The following is a 26,748-nucleotide window of genomic DNA, read 5'->3' as shown; positions in this document are numbered from 1 at the left end:
AAGAAAAAAAAAAAAAAAATCACAGCTGAAAGCCCTGACCTGCACACTTCCAACCAGCTGAGCGAAGTCCTCAGCGAGGAAGGGGTAATTAACTGAAGAGTAAAGTGGCAGCCAAACCGAGACACTGGATACTCCAGTGGCAGCCAGAATGGAGACAGAGCTCAGCCACCAAGCTGAGCAGGGAAGGCAAAGGCAAGGCACTGTGGGTTTGTTCACTATTCCCAGGAGGGAGGGAGAACAGGGAAGGAGGAACTGTGCCCAGGAACAGCGTTGGAAGTACTGTTGAAAGAGACAGGAATTTTAGGAACATATGTGTCTACAAATAACCTAAACACAAGCACAATAAGAGTAATAAACAGCTTACTGCAGAGCTACAAACACTGCAGCTATTTTTGGTTACGTAAAAGACCCCAAATTATAGGCAGGATTGCTGTGAGACTTTGGGAGAAAAACAGATCCAACAGCAGCATGTTTCCCTCGAGGCCAAGAGAAAGCTCAGTGCCTTAGAAAAAATATGAGACCAAATACTCAATTTAAGCAATTTAAGGGGCAAGCAATTCTCTAAACCCCAAATTCACCCCACGGGACTCCAACTTCTACCCCCTTAGCTGTCCCAAGGTCTTCACAGCTCCCCTGGGAGGCAGTCTTGTTTTCCCAGAGGAGATGCCCGCAGCGAGGATGGGCATCTGCTGCCTCCACTCTGCCGGGCTATTTGCTCAAGGGGCCGTGGAGCCGAAGGCTTGAGCTCTGCTGCCAGTTGCTTCTATCTGTAGTATGCTGCAGAGCTACTTACTGGTTGGTTCCCCATCCCCACCCACCACCACCATGAAAAGGACTTGGCAAACCGACTGCAAAAACACAGACTGGAAAGAACACCCTGGGGCATGGTGGGGTGGGGGATGGAGGAGAGACCGGCAGGTTGCTGGCTGCTGCAGATCTCACCTTCCCGTGGCCAGAAGGAAGGGGATGTGTTACAGTGGTGGGCAACAACAGCACTGACATGTTCTTTATCTGGGAGGATGGGATTTCTCCAGTTACCTGTGAAGAAGCAAGCAAAGGCTTTTTCATTGAAGGAATTTCCTTAGGACTGGAAGGAAGTGCCCAGCGAGGAAGAAATCCATCCCCCTCCCACGCACATGTGTACACCACCCTGAGGGTGGCAGATGAGGCAGGTCTCCTGCCAAGGCGCTGCTATTCACACCCCAACCCCTTCAGTCTGCTCCAGGGATCAGGGATCCCACTGGGACAAAGCATATGTGTCCATATGCAACAACATCCCTGCAATTTGGGATGCTACTTCAGCTGCCTACTGCTCCAGCCCTCCTGCGGTACAGGTCTGCTCTGGCTTTCCAAGAGGGAAAGCCACCTGCCTTCGAGCTGCACTGGGACGGAGACTCTTTTGGGGCTCTTTGCTGGCACACCACACTGCTGTAAATGATCACCTCTGAGGTTAATTAGATGAGATGCTCTGGCAAGGTCTCTGGAAGAGCAGGATTTCCTTTTCTCAGCATTAAGCCCTTTTATTAACACTCAGATAGATCTCAACATCGCGGTGCCCCTCTGACGCTACCCATCGCACCACGGGCTGTATGGGCGGGTCTATTGCAGGAGATTAGGGGTGAGCTACAGAGAATCGCAAACAGAGGAGAAAGCAATAAGAGCAGAACAAGTTTAGAAATTGTCAGCTATAGCAGCAACCCCAGAAGTCACAACCACGCCGTGCCCCCAGCAATCAGCCCAGCGCTGCGAGAATATCACACGATATTAGTGTCACTGCTGCTTGCAGCAATCCTCTCTGGTTTGTAGCCCTACAGATTTCACAGGGACTTAAGATATCTCAGGCTCTAAGAGGCACCACAAAAAAAAAAAAAAAAAGAAAAAAAAGAAAAAGAATAAAAGGAAAAAAAGGGACAGTGTTCTCAGTTTAACGCAACATGACTATTTGCTTGCAAAGATGACTTGACTTCTCTGTCCCTGAGCCTTGCAGGTGTTTGCTTAACAGCCTGCATAAATAGAGGCTAATCACAGCTCTGCCAGGTGCTGAGGAGTCCCACAGCCAGGAGGACACGGCCTCGCTTATCTCGAGTGCAAGCCGAGCGAGCTGCTCCCGAGGGCAAGAGCTAATCAATTCAGTCCTAAATGAAGCAGCAGGTCTCTTGTGCCTGCAGCCTCACCGGGGAGAAGTGGAGGACAGCATATGAATGGGATTAGTGCCGAGGAGAGAGGGGATATTTGGGGCCATGCCTTGGCTACTGCCAAGGACGTGGCTGGGGAAGGGTCTGCCTTGGCCATTCCTGCGATGCCAAGGGCTGGGCTGGAGGCCAGGGACATCCCCCTGGGTCTGCTGGGGGAGCAAACATCCCCAGCCTTGCATCCCTTCTATCTCCCAGCACAGCTCACAGGGAGACAGGCACCAGAGCCGGCCAGACAGCAAAGCTAACAGGCACCCCCACCTCGCTGCAGAGACACACCACGGGGAGGGAAGGGACACTGCATGAGGGAACCAAGCACCGCTGATGAATAAACCATTCAGATCTGGCTTCATGCACCCCCGATGTGCATAAGAACATGAATTATATATCTAACAAGCCAACAAAAGCCATTTACCTACAGCCCGCTTCCATCAGGAACCCAGGTTTCTCCAGCACGTGACGCAGTTTCAGCTAGCGCCACTGCCCAAAAGCACAGCGGGTGTCCCAGCTTTGCAACACCCTCATGGCTTGGTTCATCCATCTTGGATGAGTTCCATGAGAACCACGGCTTGGTTCAGCGCTCTGTGACAGGGGACAAGGAGAAGGCAGGGATTTAGCAGCAGCGGGTACTGCTTGACACGTGCGCTTGTGTCTCACCTTGGAGCCCAGGTCAGACAGGACAGAGCAGCATCTTCCAAGGCAGTTCAGCTCCCAGCCAGGCCACCTGCAGCCCAGCCAGGCAGAGCCCGTGTGATGGAGAGCAGAGCCATCCAAGTGCTGCAGTTCACACCTTCCCAGCACAGGGAGAAGGCGGTCACAGAATCATAGAACAGTTTGGGTTGGAAGGGACCTTAAAGATCACCTAGTCCCACCCCCCTGCCCCGGGCAGGGACACCTTCCACCAGACCAGGTTGCTCCAAGCCCCGTCCAGCCTGGCCCTGAGCACCCCCAGGGATGGGGCACCCACAGCCGCCCTGGGCAACCTGGGCCAGCGCCTCACCGCCCTCACAGGGAAGAATTTCTGTCTAGTATCTAATCTAAATCTCCCCTCTTTCAGTTTAAAACCATTCCACCTTGTCCTGTCGATACAGACCCTTGCAAGAAGGCCCTCTCCAGCTTTTTGGTTGGCCCCTTTAGGCACTGGAAGTTCTCCTGGAGCCTTCCCTTCTCCAGGCTGAACAACCCCAGCTCTCAGCCTGCCCTCACAGGAGAGGTGCTCCAGCCCTCGATCATCTCTGTGTCCCTCCTCTGGACTCGCTCCAGCAGGTCCATGTCCTTCTTACGCTGGGCCCCAGAGCTGGACGCAGGGCTGCAGGGGGGGTCTCACCGGAGCGGAGCAGAGGGGCAGAGCCCCCTCCCTCACCCTGCCGGCCACGCTGCTGGTGATGCAGCCCAGGGTATGGTTGGCTTTCTGGGCTGCGAGTGCACATTGCCGGGTCGTGGTGAGCTTCTCGTCCACCAGCATCCCCAAGTCCTCCTCAGGGCTGCTCTCAGTCTGTCTTCTAGCCAGCCTGTACTTGTGCTTGGGATTGCCCTGACCCACGTGCAGGACCTTGCACTTGGCCTTGTTGAACATCACGAGGTTCACACGGGCCCACCTCTCAAGCCTGTCACGGTCCCTTCCCTCCAGCACGCTGACGCACCGCGCAGGCTGGTGTCACCAGCAAACCTGCTGAGGGGGCGCTCAGTCCCAGCACCCATGTCACCAACAAGGGTGCTGAGCAGCACCGCGCCCAGTACGGAGCCCTGAGGAAATGCCACCTGTCACCAGTCATCCTTGTTTCCCCTTGTGTTAATCAGGGGGCAGGAGTCACCAGGCACCCTCCAGCCGACAGTTTGTCGGGACTCAGCGCTACACCCGAGGGCAGAGACGCAGCTCCAGCACTCACAGCCTCCTGCTACTCCTGGTGCCTGAGGTCAACACCACAGGGTGCTGGGGGAACCCTGCCACCTCCTGAAGCCACCCTCAGGTTCCCATCGCCAGCTGACACGGGCTAGCAGCCATGGCAGCGCTTGTTCTCCTGGGACATCTCGCAGCTCCTCTGTCCCGACCTGGGCAACCCTCGCCTCTGTGGCTTCCCACAAACATCCCTGCACCAGCGACGCCCTCATTTCCTCGCGATGAAGCACGGCCACCAGCCAGCACAGCTCAGGCTCAGGCTTAAACCCCAGACCTGCACACCCCCGTGAGCTCCACAGGGATCATCCCTACATGGGAAATCTGCTTCCCCATGCGCCCATATGTCCAGCAGCAGAAAAGCAGAAGGGATGGACTTGTACTCGTGGCACAGTGCTAATGATTTCTGGGCAGTCATAATCATTTCTGACCAGACTGACGCTCACCATGACTAAGCCTGCAATGAGGCCGTGGGGAGGTGGCTGTACAGGTCCAGTCCCACACCCAGCCCTCGCTCCTCAGCAAAGCCCAGACCTCCCACCAGCCTGGCTCCCCAGGGAAGGAGACCCATCGCAGGAGATGGCTCAGCACTGTTAGGAACCAGTCCTTTTGCTGCTCTCCTTTCAGTTTATTCCAACCTCACGCTATCCTAAGAGCCTGACTTCATTTCAGGGGTTTATTATGCACGAAGCTTAAGCTGCTGAAGAACACAGCAGTTAGAGGTTTTAAAAACAACCCGAACAACACAGGCACTTGTTTCTGCAAAGTGCAATGGTTTTCAGAGGAGCTTTTTCATTAACTCTCCATATTTAAAGCTGGGCTCTCCACCACTGTGTTATGAAGCAGGAGAACTGCGGTCCATGATCAGGGAAACTTCCCCGCACTGGAACAGGCGGCACAACTCTCAGCCCTGGAAAGGAAACCAACTCTTGACTCAGGTTACGTGCACTTTACTCCTGGGTGATTTCAGAGGGTCCTGCAGGCTGAAAGCAGCTCTCAGGCCTGGGAGACAGGACAAGGGACTGTGGTCAGGACATCTAACTCAGCTGAGGGCTTTGGGATCAGGTGAGGCTGGGACTGTGCAGCTCTGCAGAACGGGGATGGTGGAGAGGGAGTGCTGGGTAGGTCCGTAACCAAGAAATGATAAAGACCTTATCTAGCCATTTCCAAGGTTGTCTGCAAGCAACCTTGGAGCCTGGGAGCACAGACACTTCCCCCTGTCACCCCTTGGCCCATAGGACCATCCACTTTCACTACCACCCACTGTCACCCGTTTTCACAGGAGAGCATGCTCCGCGTGGCTTGTGCACACAGAGGACTCCTCAAACCAAGGAGAAAAGGGAGAAAAACTCCCCGCTCTCCACCCACCTGCTAGACCCTGCCATCCAACCTGATCTCCCTGCCAACTCATCTGCATCCACAGCCCTTGCTCTGCAGCTGCCCACACGGTCCAGGAGGCAGCAGAAAGCCGGTGCCCTGGCTCAGAGTCATTAACTCCGCTTCCTAGCGCCTGGGTAACCCCTCCTCAGCCCACCCGCCTGCTGAAGACCAGCCCTGCTTCCCCGAGAGCTGGCAAGGTTCTGGGAGACTTGGGTTGCTCCCTCCCTCCCCTTTCACTTCATGGAAATGCATAATAAGATCTCAGCGCAAGCAGAGGAGATGGCCTGCCTTTATCTTGCCAGTGCATTGCCCAGGCTAATCAGGGAAGAACAACATAAGCAACAGCCAGAATACAATTCTCCTGCAGGCAGCAGAGTTCAGCAGCAAAGAAGTCAGCAGCGCCCTTACCCCTCAGCTTTGCATTTCATTTGCATGTTATTTTTTGGAGCTGCCCAGCTCAGTGTCTGAACACAAGCCCTGCAAAGGGCAGGGGATGCTCCAGGGCCAGATTCCTGCTCTGCAGGTCAGCCATGGAGAGAGAAGGCACATTCCCCACAGCCCCTGCTCACGAGGCATCGCCAAATGCACAAGGAAGAGGTCAGGCTTAAGAAGCAAAACCAGAAGCCCCTCCAGCAGCATCTTGGCACGCTCAGCCTAGGAAGAAGTGAGTCACGCTTCTCCATGGATGCCTGGACCAGGATGTTCAAAAGGAACATCACAGCAGGCGGGCAGTGGTTCAAACTTGCTGGTTGTAGGCACTTGAAAAGCCAAGACTCCCTGCCACGAGTTCCCAGAAGTTATCCTGACTCTCCTTACAGCACAGAGTTCACTGTAGCAGAGGCTCTTCCTGCAAGATCCTCGGTAACAAATGGCCCAGCAGCATTCCAGATGGCTAATAAATCCAGACTTCACACACCACCAGCTCCTGGGAGTGCTGAACGCTTCCCGTGCCTACAAACAGGCGTTATAGATCAAGCTCAACTGGAGATGATGGCTGATGGCTAAATCCACTGTGTAGAACACACTGCTCCATTAGCAGGCCGAGATGGGTACCAGTCAGGGAGATAGGGCCTTCCAGAAGATAAGGCAGGGCCACTTTGCCATGATTTGTCTAAGCCTGCATGAAAGGTCAGGGTCACAGCAGTGCCTCTGAAGCCAAACCACGACAAGGACCTCATCACAGGTCCTACACAAACTCACTCGCCCCCAGCAGTCCCCCAGCCCTGTGCGAGGGGAAGGGGAGCCACTCTATTCTGCCCTTTTCAAACGGTCCTTGGAAAGCACAACAAGGTGAAGCCAGTGGTTTGACACTGGATGAGGTACTTCGATCAGTCTCTAACTTCTTTCCCCAATAAGCCATCTGGGAGACTCTCCTAAAGATGCTGCCAGTCTAGACAGTAAGATGGAGTCCACCGGCTCATGGACAGGAGAAGGGAGAGCTTCTCCATCCCCAAAACACAGGAGGCTGCTCCTCTCCCCTTGCCAGAACCCAGCCCCAGCAGCCACAGGTTCTCAGAAGCGGAAATAAAATAGGATGAGGGATCACAGCTGTTCAAGTCTTCCCTGTTTCCTGGACCACAGAACTGGAGGGCAGCTCTGCCCCACATCCCACCTCATCCTGGACAAGCTGGTATCTCACAGGTAGATGGCAGAGCCTGCTTTGGAGGAATTAGACAAGGGCTTCACATGTCAGCAAAGCTTCAGTACAACATCCCTGCATCTCTGAGCAACAGTCTATGCCAGACAAAAAAAAACCAAAACAAACTTTCAGCCATCACACCGCAAAGATGCCATCCCTGGTGCTGGCAGCTTAAGGACAAGCATGTAGTACCTCATTTTCTCTTGGCCCCACTGATTTTCTGCACCTCTGCCTCCAGATCTACAGAGAGGCAGCTCATTCAACCTTGCAACAAGACCGGAGCAGGATGAGGATACCCGTATCACACCGGGAGCAAATGAACCAAGCTGAACAGCAGAGATAGCAAAAGACACCGCAGGAAGGTTGGCTCATACAGCCACGAAGAAAGGACAGGCATTCCTGCTCCTTAGCCTGTTCCCATGCCCCAGGACAGGGACTGGTTGGAGCAAAAGCTAGGGTGCCTGGGTCATGGTCAGCTCCCCAGCAACGACCTCATATCCCCAGGTGGGAGCCAGCCCTGCCTGCCTGGCAGTCATGTTCACAGGCTTTTCCAGTTTCTCAAATCCTAGGCTAGAAAGCAAACTACAGCAATTAACAGCACTGTGAATGGGAGCACTGTAAATAAATTACATCTCAGAAATTACTAAGTGTTGCTTAACTGAGGTTTAGCATCTTAAGTTCCTAAAAACTCTTACAAGTCAACAGAAAAGGAGGGAAGAAAGCCATTTTCTTGGGTAGAGCGCCCTAATCCAGACCTAGCAATAGGCAGAACACCTGAGGAGACTCCCCTCCACCCCCGCATGTTAACAGGCTCCCCTGCTCCAACACCAGGATATGTACATCTCTGGGTCAGACTAATTTCTCCTGCCAGCAGAGCAGCAGTATTGCAAATGGCTTTTAAATATCAAGCTAGCGCTTGAGTGCTTCTAAAGGCAAGGCACTACATGCATCAGGGATGAAAAAAATCAAATCAGATAGCATTAGTCAAGCCTGGGCTTTAGCACATGAGGCAGAGAAAACTTTGGCATTCAGCATTTGCAGTGGATGAATCTCAGTGTTCCTCTCCTCCCGATGGCTTCCAGCTCTTCAGCATGCCCCACCACTCCTGAGAGGCAGGTATGGACGTGCCTTGGTCACCTGGGAGCTCTCCGAGCCTCTGGTGTGCTGTGCAGGGAAAGCAGTTGGCAGCCAAAATCCTGTGGCATCGCAGATTCCCGGCAGACGACTCCCCTGCCACCACGCTCACAGCTTCCTCCTGGCTGCCGGTGCTCTCATGCCAAGTGTGTGCTCCAGCCAGCCTCCGAGCAATCTGTCCCCACAGAGGGAGCAATGTGTTGTCCAGATCTTTTCCTTGCCTGGAGTAAGAGTGGACTCGTGCCTGATAAGAAGCGAGTCTGCATACTTCTGTGATACTGATATTTTTATCTCCTTCAGATCGCTCCCATCCGCCTCCCAGACACCCCAGCGTGTGTCCCAAGGGACTCCATCTCCCAGCTTGTCAATAAGAGATCAGGAGACAGGTAACTGGGACCGGAATGTTTTCCTCACCTCCAGTTCACTGGATCTCCTGTCCCCAGTCCTCACCTAGCATCCCTCGGTGCAGGCTGATGAACACACATCCCCAGCTTGCTGTCAGTGCACACAGAACTAGCGCTGCTGGGCAGTCGGGTGTCCCTCCCTGCTCCACACACAGGTCTCTTGAAGGTTAAAGCAAGAATTCCCTCTTCCTCTACCCACATCATTAGCACATCCAGGTGAGCAGGCAAACACAGCCCCTTGCCACACAGCACTGGTTTTTCTCTCCTCTGACTCCTGGGGGGCTGGTGTGTAGAAACCTTTAATGAATTTGACATAACTTCTAGCACAGAGCAGCTCTACTATTTGATGCAAAGTTTAATTTGATTTCTCACTTGAATAGCTGAGACATCCTTGATACGCTTCCTTCAGCTCCTTCCAGATAAATCTGCTGCATACAGTTAGCGCCAGGAGTCACCTGCATTTCAGCAGCCCTCCCCTTCGCTCCTCTAACCTCTGCCTGCACCTCCCGGGGCTGCAAACCAACCCTGGCTCCAGCCTTCGGGAAAGGGCTTTCCATCACATTCACCCTCCTTTAGCAAGGGGGAAGCTGAGGTTAAAACAGCAGCAGCAATCCACCCGAGATGATGAAGACGGCAGGAGCTGCAGCCAACTCTCCCAGCTCAGGTCACCACCAGCAATCTCTGCAGGAGAGCAGTCGTGGGCTTCAGCAATCCTTTCTACCCCAAGCTGTTGTGCTTCTCCACAGAAGCAGCTGCATTTCAGCAACAATCATCAGCTGCGAGCATCAGATACACAGCACCTGAAGAGCAGCAGAGTACAAAGCTTTGAAAACAGGGTGCAAACGTTGCAATTGCTGTGAGAACATGGGAAGCACAGATGGGAACACGGTGTTACTTTTTTGGTTTTTTTGGGGGGGGGTTGTTTTGTTTTTAAAAAAAGGAAGCCTTCAGGTTTTTCTAGCATCTGTTGACAGGACATACAGCAACTTCAGCTTACAATCCACAAAGCCTGGAGACCATAGACCTGCTGAACCAGGTTCACTGTTGGACAGAAGGAAGACTCACAGCTTTCCAAAGCCCCACAGACCAGTGCTGTCCCCACAGCTAGGCACAGGCAAAGGTCTCACCTGAGACTCAAGAGCCCCCACGGGCTCTGTCTGGTTTCTGTCTTGTTCAAAACCCACCAGCAAGCCAGCACCAGCAACATTAGCTTGACTGAATTTGTTCCCTTCCCAAAGCTCTGAAGCACAACAGTCGATTTAAAAATCTTAGAGCAAACCGCTGGGGAGTGAAAGATGGATTTGCAGGCATTAAAGCCCCAGACCAAGGAGTAAACAGACACCTTTGATTGAGAAATCAATGCTTGAGTTTTACAGCATTTCACACTAAGCAGCAGCAGCAGAGAAGAGCCCTGCATGCACCTCATCCCTCCAGGGCAGGGGAGGAGAAACCAGCAAAAAGTAGAGAAGTGAGACACTGTGATGCTTCCCACAGTCTTACCAAAGCCAGAATTGGCTTTGGACACCTCCAGTCCACGGGGCGTAACATGTTTTCAAAAAGAGATCCCTCAGATGATAAACTAATAGGAAAAGAGCCCATTCCATACCTCTTCCAGAGAGAGTTCCACCTCGCTGTTCTCCTGTCTCTGCCCTGGGTACAGCTCGGGCACAGCAAGTCATCCCTGGGACGGTTCAGTCTGGCTTGGGGAGCACCTGAGCACAGCACCAAGGGGTACCACACCACGGAGCCCGACAGGCTGGTAAACCCCACTGCATCCAAAGGGGGTGGGAGGGATGCACATCTCTTCCCACCAGTCACGAGGAGGGTAGTGATCTGCTGGCTCTCAGATACCCGGGGACCAGCCAGAGCGGGGCTGTGTTACTTGGAGGCTTATCCCCAGCACACATATTGCTGACTCGACGCCAAGGGCTGGGTCTCTCCTCTCCCCCTGCTAGCTGAGACCCTCAGGGGGCTCAGCCATCTCTCCCAGCCCACCTCACAAGGTGATCCCCACCTAGTGCAGCACACAGGAGCTGCTGCTGCTCTGCCAAGCAGCCCTGGGTGCAAGAAGGTTGGCCTAGAAAGGAAAAAAAAACCCAAACAAAACCAAAAAACAAAAAACAAAAAAAGGCGAGGGGGGGGAATAATCCAGAGACTGGGATTGACAAAGATGCCAGAGGGAAGGAGCAAGTCACAAAGGGAAGAGGAGGAACAAGCCCTGCACCCAACAGGGTGTTACAAGCAAGAAAGACATGCTGACAAATTAAAACAGACCATGAGAACCCTTGATACTTTTTAAAGCACTTCCTTTCCCTCAGCTTTCTTTTTCTCCTTTGTATGTTGAAAATTCATCTTCAAAAGCAATCACAATGGCCCCAGAGGGAAAAATATCCCAGCACAAGGCAGACTTCCCTCTAGGCAAAGTGAATCTGTACTACCCAAGTAAAAAGGCTTTCATCTCCAAATCATTCATTTCCAGAGCACTTGACCCAAAAGGAAGTCTCCTTTATCTCTATGAAAGTCACTTTCTCCGCCAGAGTCCCGTGGCCCCAGAAGGGAGCTGTTAGGCAGCTTTCTGTGTTCTGCAATGCCTGCTCAAAGCCCTTCTCCCGCCTGCGGCAGCCCCACCGCTGGCCCAGGGAGGGGACAGGGCACTGATGGGGCAGAGCCCAACCCTGCTCTTCCAGTGCCAGGATGGCAGCAGACCCCAGAGCCAGGAGCTCTGGGACCCCCTGCTCTCCAGAGGGCTCCCCTGCCCCTGCCAAGCCCCTTCTGCCTGGAGATGGTGGCAAAGGGGGAGACCTTTCTCCAACTGTTTCTGTCTTTCAGCAAGAGCCGACGCAGCAGTTGCAGACGTTGGTATCTGACCTGTTTCTCAATCAGATGCCCTAAGCCAAAAGCAAGCTCCCTTGCCCAGAAGGAAGCCACAGACAAGGCTGTACCTGCAGTCCCCGGGTGATTTTGCACAGTTTGGCAGGGTCACCATACAGGCCAGATAGAAACCAGCTCATGCAAATGGTGGAGCCAGGGCTTGGGGAGACTGTTTCTGCCCAGGGAGTTGTCATGCCTCCACAAGAAGCCAGCTGTGATCTACATCTCCAGGAGCTCAGAGACCACAGGGACATCCCCTTAAGGCACTCACACCTGAAATGGAGAGGCAAAGCACTACTAGCAATTCAGCAGGAGGAAGGAGAAAGGCTGTTTGTCAGAGACAGCACACAGCCAGGCAGCTGGCCTCCGTGAGACGAGAGCTCCTGGCTCCCACAGCCATTTGAGCTCCAGGGAAGATGCTACCACTGACAAAGATCTCTGAACCAAACCTCCAAGCCCATCTTAGTCCTGCTCAGATGCCACAGGCCACTGCTCTGCCGGTGACAGGATGGGGGGCACCATGTGCTGGGAACACGTACCCCTGCTCTATCCTAAAGGCCACTGGCTATCTGACAACCTTGCTCACGTGGGACAGTTTAGTAAAGCAACCCTGCGCTCAGGAAAGTTGTAGTCCATCAAAAGTCACCGTTTCAATGCTGGGTTTTGCAACACCTGATGTGCAGCTGAATGACACAGCTTTGGGTCAGGGAAAGGGCAACAAGGGCCCTCGGCTCATAAGAGCAAATTTCTACCCCTCCAGGCTGGGCAGGAGAACTTGAACCCTAGTTCCCAAAGAGCTGAAAAAGCCCAGGGATGCCCAAGGCTGGCTGCACGACAGCTCTGTTAATTCAATGCTTTTTAAGCATCCCTTGGGGTTGTTCTGAGTGCCTGTTGTTGAGAACCCTGCAAGCAGCTCCTGAGCGTAAGCTCTGCTGTCTCCTGAACAGCACACCCAGCATACGTGTGTAGCTTACGGGCTGGGCTTGGCCATATCGGAGGGAGCAGATTTATCAGGCAGGACTAGCAATAAAGAGAATGGCATTGGTGAGGACTCCTTAAGCTGAACTGGTCACCGTGCAACTAGGAGGTGACATCCAGTGCAAGATACCTACAAAGTTTTATAGAATAAACACAACCTGATTCAGTTTATACAAACCATCTCCGCAGAAACATTAAAACCTAACAGTACGGCACTAACAGGGAGGAAACAGGAGGAGCCAGGATATCAACTGCCTTTCCAGCGAGGATGCAGTCTGCTGGAGGCACTGAATATAGAGCACGCAAAGGCAGCACACACTCCCTCGCACATAGGTAGTACATCAGCCGGAGGATGTAGCAGCTTTAGCATTGCAAGGTGATACCACTGCCTGCGTAGGCTCTGCATCCCGCTGACATGGCCCAAGAGCATCCCAGAGCATGTTCTCAATGGAGAATTGTTGACTCCAGCCCCATTTTATCCATGAGGACACAGTGCGCGGCCCCAGCTCACAACGCTGCACAAAGCAAACTGAATGCAGTTCTGTTTGCTGGCATGGCCACACAGACACACAGCTCCTACTTCCCTTCCTTCTGGGCAGCGGTACAAAGTAGGCATCTCTGCACCAGGCCATCAGGAACAGATTCCCACTGCATATGAATCAGCAGCACGTACAAACAAGCCTGCTCCCTTCCAGGCAAGAGCACAGACCTTGCGCAGGACAAGGGACTCACACTTGCCTCGTTCTCTTCTTCTGAAAAGCAGGTAGAGCACTATTTTATCTGCTCAAGGCATGCCATCCCCCATCCTGACAGCAGCACAGAGCGAGACACTCAGAGGCAGAGGCGATTTCTTAATCTGCTTGGGTGGTGGTGAGCTGTTTCAGGTTGGGCTTGATTCTGCACGCTCTTGGCAGCATTTTTTGGGGGGGACTTCCTCTGTGGTTTGAAGTTCTCCACTTCCTTCAGCTGACAACACCCCCAGCCCCTCTTTTCTGTACACTCCAAGGAAAAGACAATGAAAATCTTTAAGGAAAATAACTTCTAAAGCTCTCTGAGATGAAAAGGTCCTATTAGGCTAATTTTTAGGAGAGCATGGGATGTAGGGAGAAGAAAGATTAAACTAAACAAACCATAGTGGAAAAATTGATCTACTAAAGCAGTGGATGCTATCAGGGAAGCAAGCAATTTCCTGCAAGCCAGCACAGCCAGATGCATTTCTGCTAAAGCAGATCTGTCTTGACTTCTCCACAGCTTTCTCCTCTACCTGCCTGGCTGCTGGCAGCCCAGCTCGACAGCTCTAATGGTGCAATTCACTTTATTGACCTATTAGCTGCCACCTGCTCGGGACGCAGCCGCGGCAGATTCGCCATTGTATAAGCAGCAGCAGCAAACATAAAACTCTAAATAAATTCTCGGAGGCTGCGGAGCAGTATAATTAATCACAGGGTCTTTCACGAGGCAGCAGCAGCAGCGGGGAGGCAGGCAGGGGAATGCAGAAGGCAAGGCTGGAGTGGGGGGGTACGACATCAGGGCCCTCTTCTGCTGCCTGCCCCCACCCTGTCCTGCCAGGGACAATGCAGGAGCCAAGGCAGAGCTGGAGTCGGAGTTGAGGTCAAACTCCATTACGCTGCTTACCCATTTCATGAGCCCGAGCAAGTGACTGTCTCCCCAGCAGGCTTGCATCGGGTACATCCCTGACCAGAAATAAGCAGCACTCACTGCCAGGGTTTGCAGAGGTGTAAAGTTAAGATTGCTCCAAGCCCACTCCCCGCCACGCTGAACTTTCAGAGATAACGTGGGAAAGGAAGATGAATCTGGCCCAGACGCGCGAACACAGAGTGAGCATGGAAGAGAAATGTCAAAGGAAGAAACAGTAGGAAAAGCTTTAAACACTCTGAACCGGTTCCCTTCAGCTCCTCACTTGGCAAAGGCACAGACCTCAGCTCTCCCTCCCTGCCGTATCTCACAGCCATCCCTCTTGCACTCCCTGCGAGTGTACCCGTTTGGGATGCTCCCACCCGACAGCTGAATTGCTGCACGAAGGCACACCGAGTCTGGTGACTGCTTGCAGAAAAAAATAGGAGGCCTCAAATTTTACTGAGTTTGGGACATCGCACATCTCTGTCAGTATGCCTTGCTGCCAGACAGCAATGCTCTCCCCTGACAGCCTGCCTGTAAGGCCATCAGCAGAAGCAAATGGAATAGCTTGGCCCCAAGAGAAACCTCATACCACCACCGCTTCAGAAAGTCATCAGGTACTCTTGGGGACACTTGGACTCACCAGAAATGGCAAGTTGGGAGCCAGCAGGACTTCACCGAAGAGAGACAACAGATGCCTTGGCTGAGCACTCTGCTCCTCCTTTCTTGCAGCCGCCCTAATCCAAGGACAGCGGTCAATATAAAGATGTCCTCCTACTTCAGAGGGGCACTGCCCTCATCTATAGAGACAGAGACAAGAGAAGAATTATTTCCTGCCATTGAACAGGACCCAAATGAGACTAAAGCACAAGTCCTAAAGGCTATGGTGAAGTGTCAGCATTCACCCTGAGCCCCGAGATCAGCCCACCTGAGACATGCTTCTTCTTCCTCCCTTACTTAAGCCACACTCCCTGCTCCCTCCAGACAGCTGGCATCCCTCCTGCTCCGACTGGCTGCCGTCTCTCTGAGCAACACCAAAGCAGTGCTGAGCAGAAGCCCTCCTCAGAAAGGGGAAAAAAAAAAAATAAATATATACATTCCAGCCTTTGAGCCATGCTTTTAATATTTCAGCTTTCTTTTTCTGCCAGAAGAGAGTAAATTCCTTATGCCAGCTGGGCTGCAATCTCACCACCACATCTCTCTGTCTCAGACAGCCCTGGCTGCCAGCCCCCCCAGGCAGATGGCAAATGCAAGCCTCATATCCCCCCCGCCAAACACCCCTTTCTGCTCCTGCATCCCTCAGCACTGGTCAGGCTGCAACAGAGTCGGCAGCACAGCGGGGACAAGGCACTGAGAGGCTGGGGAGGGCTGGACAGGCTGCCTAGGAACAACAAAATTAAAGATGTATTCAAGATATTGCAAAGGAGCCCTACACACCAAGCTCCATGGGGCCACCAGGATGCCTCGATGGACCCACTCTGGTAGAAGAACTTGTTTGGGAAAGGTGACAGGTCAGCACTACCAGATCACCCTGAGCGACATCTGTCAGTCACTGCCATCAAGCTCTGTCCAAAGCCAGCCGCCATCCCACCCACACACAAACTATCCATCAAGCATCATCTCTGTCAAGCCAGTTTGTATTTTAAATTTAATGTCTGCAAAGTATTTTGGCTTTAAATTATTCTGCAGACTCACTCAGTTCAGCAATGCTTCCCCGTCTAGACAGAACAATCTTGTTGTCAGTGAAACAGATTCGCCCTGACATCCCCGTGGTGCGTGGTGATGCGGTTGCTATTTTGTACAAAGGAAGAGAGCTAAAAAGCTCTTTCTCTACAATTTTGAAATGTGATTCCTGTCCATTCAACTTCAAATAAACACCTCAGTAAATAATCCTGCCATCTTTGATTTGATATCTCTCTCTGTTAGGAAGCAGCATGGGTGTAGAAAGGGGGAATGGCTGAGCATTTGTGGGGTCTGACATCTCCCAGTGCTGCCAGCAGCATGCCTGCTCTCCTAGAAGGGAGGGATTCCCTCCTCTCCTGCTCCGGCTTTTAAACCCACTTGCTTTGGCTCCCTCCTCCATGCCATAGACTGAGAACTGGAGTCTGGAGCTCTCCTGGTACCCCTCTGTGACACCAAGGTCCCTGCTCCCAAACACAGACCTGCCTGATGCTCCACAGCTGCAGGACAAGCCTTGGATGACTGGCAGGGAGACACAGGAGAGGCATCAGCACCCTGAAAGAGACATTAAACCAAGTCAAAACACATTTTGCATATCAGCTTTCCCCCAGGTCTCTGCCAGCATGACAGACTACAAACACTTTCTTTACAACAAAAAAAGCACTTCTTCCCCTTGCAAAAAACCTGCACTAAGGCAAAAGCAAACCTGAGCAAGCATTTGGCAGCATGTCATGTCTAGTTGGCTCGGCTGCAGTAAGAGAGGAGAGGAAAAACAGCCCAATCCAACCAAAAATAATATTGCTCCCCTCTTGCTCTGTCCGTGACAGAATATTGTCAGAAACGACAAATACCAATTTGGGATCTTTTCGTCTCCTGTCCCGATAAGATACCTGCCTGTCTGTCCCACGGCATGGCAGCAGGGAGGTGATCTCTGCCTTCTGCAAGGCATCCCCAGCCTGAGCATTGCCCAGGGGAAACACGCAGCTCTAAAACTAAGCCCGTGAGAAGCTGGACACTGACAATTACACAGCAACAGAGGGTCCTCCATCACAGCTAGCCAAAGGTCAAGAGTTCAGCCCCAAGGATGCCTCTTGAGGGTGCCTGTGGCAAGGTGGAGACGGAGAATTCTCAATGCACCAACAGGCACATCTACAGGGTGCCAAAGGGCCGTATCACACAGCTGGTTTTATTGCCCAAATGCCTACAGACCTACAGGAGCTGACCAGTTCAAAGCAGACTGCATCAGCCCACCTGCATTAACATTTAATCCCAGTGCTAGAGCACCACACAATAAATCACCTGCAAGCCTACTATGCGGAGAGAGAGACACTTGCCTCTAAATATTCAGGCAGAAAAAAGCCTCTATATATTCCAACAGGAAAAATGAAATCAGAAAGCAAGAAGGACCGGCTCTTCGCACAGGCACCGCCATCTAGCAGCATAATAGGAAGAGCTACACACACACAATTTATAACCTCGTGGATTCATCCCTGTTTTGACCTCCATGGAGATATTAACTGGCTCACAGGAGTGATCAGGAATTTCCCCCACCCCAGGAGCAAGCTGGCTCTGCGCTGCAGGAGAACGCTGCCTGCCTGCTCCTGCCTGTGCCAGGCTCAGAGCAGCTGGTCCAGAGCAGCCCCCAGCACATCCACCACCAGCCAGGACCCACCGTACGGCACACGGCCCGCAGGACCCGGGGAGGCATAGCAACGCGGGGGAAGACTTCACCCTCCAAGAGACGGGCCATGCAGAACCAGACCAAAAGACTGACCCTACCAAGGAAGGCAGCACCAGGGAAACGCAGGGAACAGCACAGTGAGCACAGCCCTTCCCCAGCTGCACTGAGACCATCTCACACGAGATCCTCCGCAAGCACATAACCTGAAGGCCACGACTTGCAAGAGAGCATCCCACAGCAGCAAGTTCTACGTTCTGCCTCCTCCTTTACCCGCTGGTATTATTTTACCAGCTCATTAATTCAGCAAGAAGGTTCCAACCCAGGTCTGGGGGACCAGCAATTGCTCTTTTGGTCAAACCTGTACCTTGAGCATCTCTATGCTGACGGAGAACAAAGCCAGCTTTCTGGGAAGGCACCTTCTCTCCTCGCCCCCTCCTCTGCACGCACCAGCCCTGTTGATGCCCAGATGCATAACAAATGGAGTTACAGCAGCAGCGGAGTGTTTACTGTCCTCCTGGGACGGAGAGTGTTAATGCACGGGCTGAACTGGGGGTGGGGGAGTGAAGTGCTGAAAAATGATGCATGCAAAGGCTCATTATCACATCCTTAATAGCCCTGAAATCTGCTAGGGCCTCTGTCATTTCTCCTCCCCTTTGGGTCACAAGGAGCCGTCCCCGTCTGTCTCAGCAGCAGGGCCTGGCTTCCCTGCCAGAGCTGCTGGCCACCCAAGCGGACAGGGCACCTCAACGCTCGGAGCCTGCATCTCCACTGGGTGCTCCTACAAGGAGCCACAGAGGAGCAGCCAACGCTGGCTCGGCTCAGCGCTCTGCTCTAAACCAGTTGGCTGTAGGAGGGGCCACTGGCATCAGGCATTTACCCCCACACCCCGCTACTGCCCTTCGTGATGGGAAACCATGCCTCAGTTTCCCTGCCTGTATGAAAAGAGTTATGACATCTCCCACCCATCTCAGTAAAGATATTTCACTTTTCATTTCTGTTGCGCACTCAAGAGCTTCACCTATACATTTTTGGGGAATTTTCAGCCAGTTCAGACGTGCTGATGGCATTTCCAAGATCACCCAGCACCCACAGCTCTGCTCAGGTGTATTGCCAAGCACAAGTCAGCACACCATCCTCGATGTCCCCGCATTCTCTCCAGCGGGAGAGGGATGTGGACACCACCAAGCTCTGTCCAGGTCTCCACCACACACCGACCAGCTTAACTCTCCATCAACAGACAGCAGATGCTCTAGATACAGGTTTGAGCACAGGAGCAACTGTTGGTTCCTCAGACCTGTGGTAAAACCTCCTCACTGGATTAATGAGCTGGCAAAACACTACTTGAGTAAAGGAGGAGGCACCAGGCATCAGCAGGGCCTCTGCCAGCGTGGAGGCGTTTAGCTACCACAGAGCTAGTGGTTGTACCTTTAAGCACTGCATCTCGGCTCCACTCCTCACGACACCTGCGCTGAAGGGATTTGATGACTCCCAAGAAATGCCAAGCCAAGAAGCTTTTAAGAACTACTGAACTGCCTTTTTAAGAGGCAGGGGACACGTGCACCTAATCCGGTCTTAAAACTAATGATTTAATTTACATTAGGAGAAGCAAACCAGCATAAATTAATATCTCCCAATAGTGTAACATGAGCATGTTTTATCTGGAGATTATGTTGATTAAATCATCAAGTGCCATAATCTTCCCTTCCTAGCTCAGTAAGATGGGGAAAGAAAAAAAAAACAACTAAAAATACCGATATAGCCTTCTAAGCCACAGGAGGGAACCACACATTCATCTCCAAGCACTCTGCTCGCTCAGTGAAGCATGCACACAAGACTTCCCACCCTGGAAGAAGCTGCTCCAGCTGGTGTGGTACAAAGAGGTAAAATGAAGTTATGTGTTCAGAATTGAAGAGATGTCAGGAGATGGAAGGGTGGAGGAGCTTCGAGGCAGTATAGGAGTTACACTTACCGGGTTTAACTCTGGAAATGTAACCGAAGAAATCGAATCCAACTTCTCAGGGCTATGTATCTGCTTTAAGACACGTGGCTTAGCTCCACCATGCAGGGAGACAATGCCTTAGCAGAAGGAGAAAACACAGAAGCACATTTAAAACTTCTTCCTCCTGCCTCCCTAATATCTTTTCTGCTTGTTCCTACCTCTTTTGCACTACACTGAAATGAAGGACTAAACCACTCACCTTGATGAATCAGCAAGACCTACCTTGACTTTTTCCAACAGAGTTATCACCTGCTGAGGGTGGTTTTTCAGACAAAGCCTATTCCCGTGGGACTCAGCTACAACCACTCTCCTGAAGCTTTCTGCCAGGTAATCGTGCATGGGCACTTCACATTTAATGGCTTCATCTGCTGGCTGTTTGGATTGCATGTGGAGCGCTCTTAGAGCCCTTGGGCAGGGCACTTCAGAAGCACAACACCTTTTATTTAAAGCCAATTCAAAACCACAGTGGCGAGTCTGAAAGCTTCCCTGGAGAATGACAAAGGATATTGTTAAGTTTGTGGCAGAAGAGAAGGGGTCCAAGGGTAAAAAAAAAAAAAAAAATAATAATCCCTAAACAGAAAGTTCCCCCTGAAAAAGCAAGCTCTAAACACTGTTTATACTGACCCCTAACACCAGCAACAGGTCTCCAGCAAGCAGGCTGTATTTACAAGGCCAAACCTCAACGTGAGCAACATCCACTCACCCTCCTGTTACACAACTTTGTGTTAGTGTTGATGAAATAAGTGGATTTTGAAAAGGAAGGGTGATTAACAGATGCAGTTTTATTGCTTATTGGAAAGTTGGGGGAAGCAGCAAGCTTCTGCCAGCAGTGCTGAGCACGGGCTGCAGCAACCGCAATCCCCTGCCTCAATTTCCTCATAAATGGAATAATTACTGCTGTAAAAGCCTGGAAGCCTTCAGAAGAGAAACTGTGTTATCTGGAAAATTATTTTAATACCAAAATGAAGTTACTAAGAGGAACTCCACACTCAGTGTTGCATGCAGAAAATACATCTCCATTCAAATACCCTGTCCTTGCACCCTGCAAGGGGTGGGAGGGGGGAAAGAAAAAGCATGGTGTAAAGGAACCACAGTTTCAGGTTCTGCAAGGAGGCACTTTCTTAGCAAGAGTTTTTCTCCGAGGACAGAAAGTATGCTGACTTGCAGCCTTACGAATGTGGAAGCTGCAGGAAGTCTCCTGAAATTTTATTTTTTTTTGTTATTCATTTCTGTGGTCCTGTAAACCTGCATGATAATTCACAGAGCAGAGGACGTTTTATTTCCTTGAGCACCTTTCAAATTCAAACTCAGACCCAAGCCCCTTTCTTACCTAGAAGCAAACCAACCAGCCTTACTGACTTCCTTAGAACAATGCACGTGGAAGAATGTAATTTCGGAACAATTTTTCACCTCCTTCTGATGTCATTTTACAGTAGAAATAACCTATTCTGACCCTCTCCCTCTGCAAGTGTCTCTGCCTTCCCAGCTGCGGCCAGTATGCCCCTTGTGGGCTTTGTAACCTTGTCAGTTCAATTAATGGGGCCCTCAGAGGCTGGGGACTTCATTACTTCTAAATGAAGCATCTTCTAATATAGTAATGCTGCTTCTATTCTGCAGGACCCTTGTTCCAGACAAGCCTGATATTTTTCCAGCACCTTCACATTCATTTTCCCCAAATGAATGCGGCATTACAGAAAATTTAATTTTTTGGATGCTTCGAAAAGCTTTCCCTCCAAGGAAACATCAGACAAACATCTATATGCTGCATAGAATTACACACCAAGCCACTCGATAAAATCAACTTATCTGCCAGGAACAAGCCTGACACATCCATGGTACCGATGCCTTTCTCCCCCGACTTTAGATGTACACAGAGTCCTCAAAGTCTTGGGAAAGGAGGGGGGCCCCCCCTCATCGATCATCCTTAACCCTGCCAGCACCACGTCTACTTGTGCTTCACCCTCCCTGTCGAGACAGCTGCCTTTGGAACGAAGGATTTTGAGATGGAAAAGCATTGCAAAAAAACCCCACAGAGGTTGCTTGACTTCTGCCCTCACACTCGGGGCTTGAGGTGTGCTGGGAGGGAGAGTGCTGCCTGCAAACACGACCCTTGCCATGCCTCCTCTCAAAACAACAGGCAGCCCTGCAGGCAGCACAGAGCTAGAGAGGATGCTCAGCTCCTCAGTGACACCAGCCATCAGCCACATCACTCTGCTGCTGCTCACCCACAGCAACTTATACTTTCTGAAGGAGAAAATTCAGTTGAGGGATGTACTCCTTACTTCAATGCTCTCAACAGGCCAGACCTACAAGCATTTGCTTTTTTTAATACATTCCGCCTCTCCCCAGGCTGGGGGCAGAAAACTTCACCACAGATCAAAGCCCAGACATCAGCTAGCTTTTCTTCCTTCCTTTTGCAAGCCTTGAGTTCTGTGATGCCCTGGGAGAGCCAAAGGTGGTAGGCACAAAGCCTGTCATCCCCCAGCAAGATGGACTTGTCTCTAGCTAGCAAATTCCACCTCAGAGGACGAGATCCTCCTTTCCAGCAGGCTCAGGATCTCTCCGAGCAGTCTCACACAAACCCCTTCTGCTAGAATCTTTACAGACACTGTCGTTCCATACTCAACATCCTGCACGAGCACATAATTAATTATCTCCAGTGAGTTGCCATCTGTCAGCTGATCACTGGCAGATCTGATTAACAGACCATCCCCACGTTCTCCACCTACTGCAAAGGAAAACATGCTCTCTTCCAATGGTTTATGCTAACACGTTTTTACTTTGGATTTGCAACAAGCTTCTTGCAGTCAACTAAAAAATGTAGCCAATTTGAAATGTATGAAATGTAACTCATTCTCCAGAAGTCATTTAGTCTCCTGCTCTGGACTGAGCCTCAGCCTGTCCAGCTGGATGGAGAAGAGACGAGAGGGCAATGCTGAAGAAAGCAGTATATGCTGAGAGGTGTAGATGAAGTTCTGACGTAGCTGAAACCCTGGAGCAAAACCTTAAGGAAAATTAAGTTGCCCTGAAGTCCAGAATATAAGCTAAGTTAAGGAAGGAGGGCATTTCTAGCTGAGTAACAGGCACAGCTCAGTCTCTGGCAGATGATTGCACTCCTGTGCCTCAACCTCCCCAACTGAGTAATCAAGCATGTTCTCATTTACTTCTCTGGGTAGAAACCTTAAAGGTTTGCATATAAAAACAATACAGGGGTAAAATCACTGCCAAGACAGGCAGCAGCAGGCACTGGATGCCCTTCACAGCACTGACCACGTCAGGAAGCAGGATGCTTTTGCACTGAGGCTGGCTTCTCCCACCCATCCTACTCAGCAGCAGGAGATTGCCACAGCAACAGGAGACAGAGGAGAAAAAAATATTTCTCTAGAACATATTAGGTTGCTTTTTAGTGGATTGACATCAGAGAGTTCATTTATAAATATGTCAAGACCATGTCGGTGTGAAATTGGAAATGAGAGGGGATGGCAGCACAGTGAGCAAAGTACATGGGGTGAGGAGACTAAACATGCAGGTTCACCTGAGCGAGGTGCAGATTGAGAGACCGGGGGGAGAACGCAGGATCTCAGCACTAATCAACTCCATCCACTGAGCAAAGGAAACCCTTTTTACTAATGCAAACAGCTTCATGGTTACTCACCTCTGCTGTCATGGGGCCCGAGGAGCCTCTGCCTCCAGAATGCCCATGTCCGTGTGCAGGCACCGCACAGCTGGGAAGGGAAGGACCACAATCCGGTGCTCGCAGCAGGCTGCTCCGTTTCCAGTGCCACCGCTGCTCGGTCAGCCCAGCCACGTAACAAGACAGTAAACAGCGACAATAAGGTCACGCAGGAGACTGAGGTCTTTCCCAAAACAATTTAAGAGGCTCATTAAACCGGTTAATAGCGCAGGAGCAGCACTGACACCATGCTGTAGTGTTTCCAGTTTCCTCTGTAACGTCGTCCCAAAAGACTCGAGCATTTAGCTGGAGTGCTAAGTGGCACCTCAAGAGCCCCAGCGCGTGAGTCTTGCCAGGAGCTAGAGAGGGCAGCTCATCCTGAAAAAGCAAAGGTAACAACCCTGTTCTTGGCAGAAGAGCGAGGCTTTCCTCATGCTCTGATGATGACAGCTGGGTTGAGCAGGCACAACTCGCCCTCGCCATCCTTCACAGCACCCCATCACAGCAGGTACACCGGTAGGCATTCGAGACACAAACCTGTTCACTAAAGAACTCAGGGGCAGCGGGGCGAGAATTGAACAAACACTTTCAGATAAGTAACTGCATTTTTGTGATTCTGGTGGTAGCCCCTTAGAAGCATGCTCAGTTCACTGGAATGAAACCTGCAGCAAGACACAAGCAACAGACAGAGACACAGGACCAGGAGACCTCCTTGGTCAGAGGCATCACACCTTGCAATCCCATGATAAACGAAGTACACAGAACCTGCCTGGCCACACACTGCGTTGTTCTTCATCCGAGACACCACGCTGATTCAACAAGGTATTTGGCAATAAAAAGATCCAGAAACTGCAAAAATGCTCACTATAATAAATTACAAAATAAACAAAAAAAAAAAAAAGGAAATATAGCAATGCCTCCAAATTTAAGTAAATATACAACTACAACAACATTGGAAGTGATGTAACAAGGCACAGTTGGTTGGCTGAACGAGCAGGAACATGACTGCCTCTTCTGGGCTTGTGCTTCTGCACAATTGACTCGCTGTATCCATTAATTATAACCCCATTGCACAGGTAGGAAATGCACCCACCAGAAGCACCTTGCCACTGTCATTCGGCCCAGGAACGTGACAGATAGAACAAAAAGCTGAGCCGTAATCGAGATGGAGCTACCTGTCAGGCTCTCTGATGGAAAGGGAAAACCCCTCTGCTCAGAGACTTTGCAGATTAATACTTTTAGTCACATCAAACAGTAAACAGGAACCAGCATGCCTCATGAGGGCTACAGCCAGTATTTAAGCTTGTTCACATCCATTACAAGGCAAGTCTATTGGGATGCTCCCCAGGGTCTTTAGCACTTGGGTAGCAGAGGACAACCGCATGCAGAGACACTGCGACAGGCCAGCCCAGAACACGTGCTGCTGCACGCTCCTTACAGCTCTCAAAGCACTTCAGCGCAAATTAAACCCTAAGACTTCTTTGAGAAAGTCAGCCTCAGAACAGAGGGGTGGCAAACCTTGCTAAACACTCCAGAAACTTCTCACTACACTAATCCCAGCCATTCCCTGCAAGAACAGTTCAGCAGTCTTCCCACAAGCTGGACCTCCCTTGCACAGACATACCACAGCAGCGGTCCAGGGAAGACAGCACCAACACTGCAGCCTTGCATCCCAGAATATCTGCTAAACGCTCATCTTCACACCACCTAGAAAGGACAAGCAAGCCCCCATATCATCCCCAGAAAGATGAAATCCTCAGCGCAGAAGCCCTGTTGTGGCAGGGCCACTCACTGGATTGCCAGCCAGCTGTCCGTTCCTTGGGACAAGATTTTTCCATCTTCAGGCAGAAACCAGGAGACAGACACTTTATTTCTGTATTTCACCCAGACTTTCAAAGCTCTCCTCAGAATTGTCATTTCAACAAAAGAGGAAACAAATCAGGAGTTTTGAACTCTTAGGAGAGCAGGACCAATAGACTGAGCAAGGGCTGTAACTATTGTGCCAGCTTCGCCACATAATTTCCCTTTCCTGAAATGCAAACTTCATGCTTGATACAAAATGAGACCTAATCAATACTCAAGTGCTGAAATGCTATTACAAAGCATGCATTCCTAGGTCCCAAGTTACATCTGAACATCTTCTGCCATGCCTTATGCTCTTCAGGACAGTCTGAAACTAAGGGGTTTAGTAATTCCCAGTTTGAATGGATGAGATTTTTACCACCACAGAAATTCTTTCCATCAGAATGTTTGCCTCCTGTGTTTATACTCGTTTTCTGCAACTGTATTACATGATTTAGTATCATTAGTACTCAGTTTTCCCCATTACGTGATGCCTCATGATGCATGAGGTTTGGAAAATTGCTTCCTAATCACATTAGAAAAAAATATTCACGCGACTATTAGGCACTGTTATTAAAATATAGTTCATGGGCAAAAGGATATTTCTTCCCCATAATGAATAGTTCTTCTGTATCAGCATGAATGTGACATGATCAGCAGCTAACTCCAACTGTTTGTTTCAACAGAAATCAATTAATTATCAGACATCCATTACTTCCCTGAAAAAAAAAAAAACAAACAAACCAACCACCAAAAAACTGCACCTACCTTTTCATTTAATGACACAAGCAGACGTGGAGCTACATCCATGTGTTCTGAGCCAACCACTCTTCAAACCCATCTTAAGTCAGTGCAATCAATCTGTTCACTTTAACACCCTTCAGTCCCCAATTCCAAACAGGATTTAAAGCATCAAGCAGAAACCTTAATTTAAGACACAGATTTTAACCTTGATTGGCACTTGTATTTATTTTCATTAAAGATTGTTAGCTTTCGTTAACTGGCATAGCCATTAAAATAGCAGAGAGAAAACAGCAGACAATCACTACTGTCAAATATATCCTAACTCAACAAAAAATAAGGAACTTCAATAAAGTTAAATGAAAAATGTGGGTTTCATCACTATTCTGATTTTTTTCCTCTCAAGATTTGGGGCAGAACATGTGGATGCAACTTAGAATTAAACAAAAAATGACAACGCTATCTTAGGTATACAGGGCAACTGTTAGGTTTAAAATTTAACATTGATTAAATAAATCAGTAGCTGTTTCCAGTGGGTTACATCTCTTGGTTCCAAAGCCCTAAAAATGACTGGCTTTGCTCAAAGCACCGCTATTTTAGAACCAAAGGCTTCAGCAACTCTTCCTGTGTTGCCGTTTATATGAAGGGAGTTTAGACACCCACCCTGCTTATACATTGAAAATATTTTGCATTTATGTCTTTTGTCACCTAAATGTTATTTAAGTATTGGTCCCAGGGTTTCTCTGAGACACTCTCCTCCTCCACCAATTTCCTAACATGTTATCAGAAGGGAAAAAAAAACTCAAATCTTTCATGAATATAAACCCAAACAGTTATTTATGCACATTTATTAACTAAACTGAAATCAGTATTTTGCAGAAAAGCATTCTTGCATAAAAAGGAGGAATCTAAATAAGCAGCATTGACTCCACTGTAAAGAGATGGGTACTTAAAAGTATTACAAGATATTTTGGCATCCCAAAATTTTGAGCTGATGTT

The 26,748-nt window shown here is 50.4% G+C and overlaps 1 long non-coding RNA gene across 1 annotated transcript in view; it reads right to left on the bottom strand.

Annotated features, from left to right (window-relative positions):
• Nucleotides 1–25,758, bottom strand: part of LOC119150272 — a 47,302-nt gene extending 21,544 nt beyond the window's left edge. Inside the window, exons 1-6 of the long non-coding RNA XR_005105005.1 lie at nt 23,149–25,758; nt 19,716–19,979; nt 19,464–19,570; nt 16,195–16,368; nt 15,062–15,194; nt 14,777–14,933 (exon numbers count right to left, since the gene is read on the bottom strand). This is a non-coding gene — a long non-coding RNA (uncharacterized LOC119150272). The remainder of the gene's footprint in view (nt 1–14,776; nt 14,934–15,061; nt 15,195–16,194; nt 16,369–19,463; nt 19,571–19,715; nt 19,980–23,148) is intronic.
• Nucleotides 25,759–26,748: the final 990 nt, after the last annotated feature.

This window comes from Falco rusticolus, chromosome 1 (assembly GCF_015220075.1).
Source record: "Falco rusticolus isolate bFalRus1 chromosome 1, bFalRus1.pri, whole genome shotgun sequence".
Classification (NCBI taxonomy): Eukaryota; Metazoa; Chordata; class Aves; order Falconiformes; family Falconidae; genus Falco; species Falco rusticolus.
This window is presented reverse-complemented; position numbering and strand designations above follow the sequence as displayed.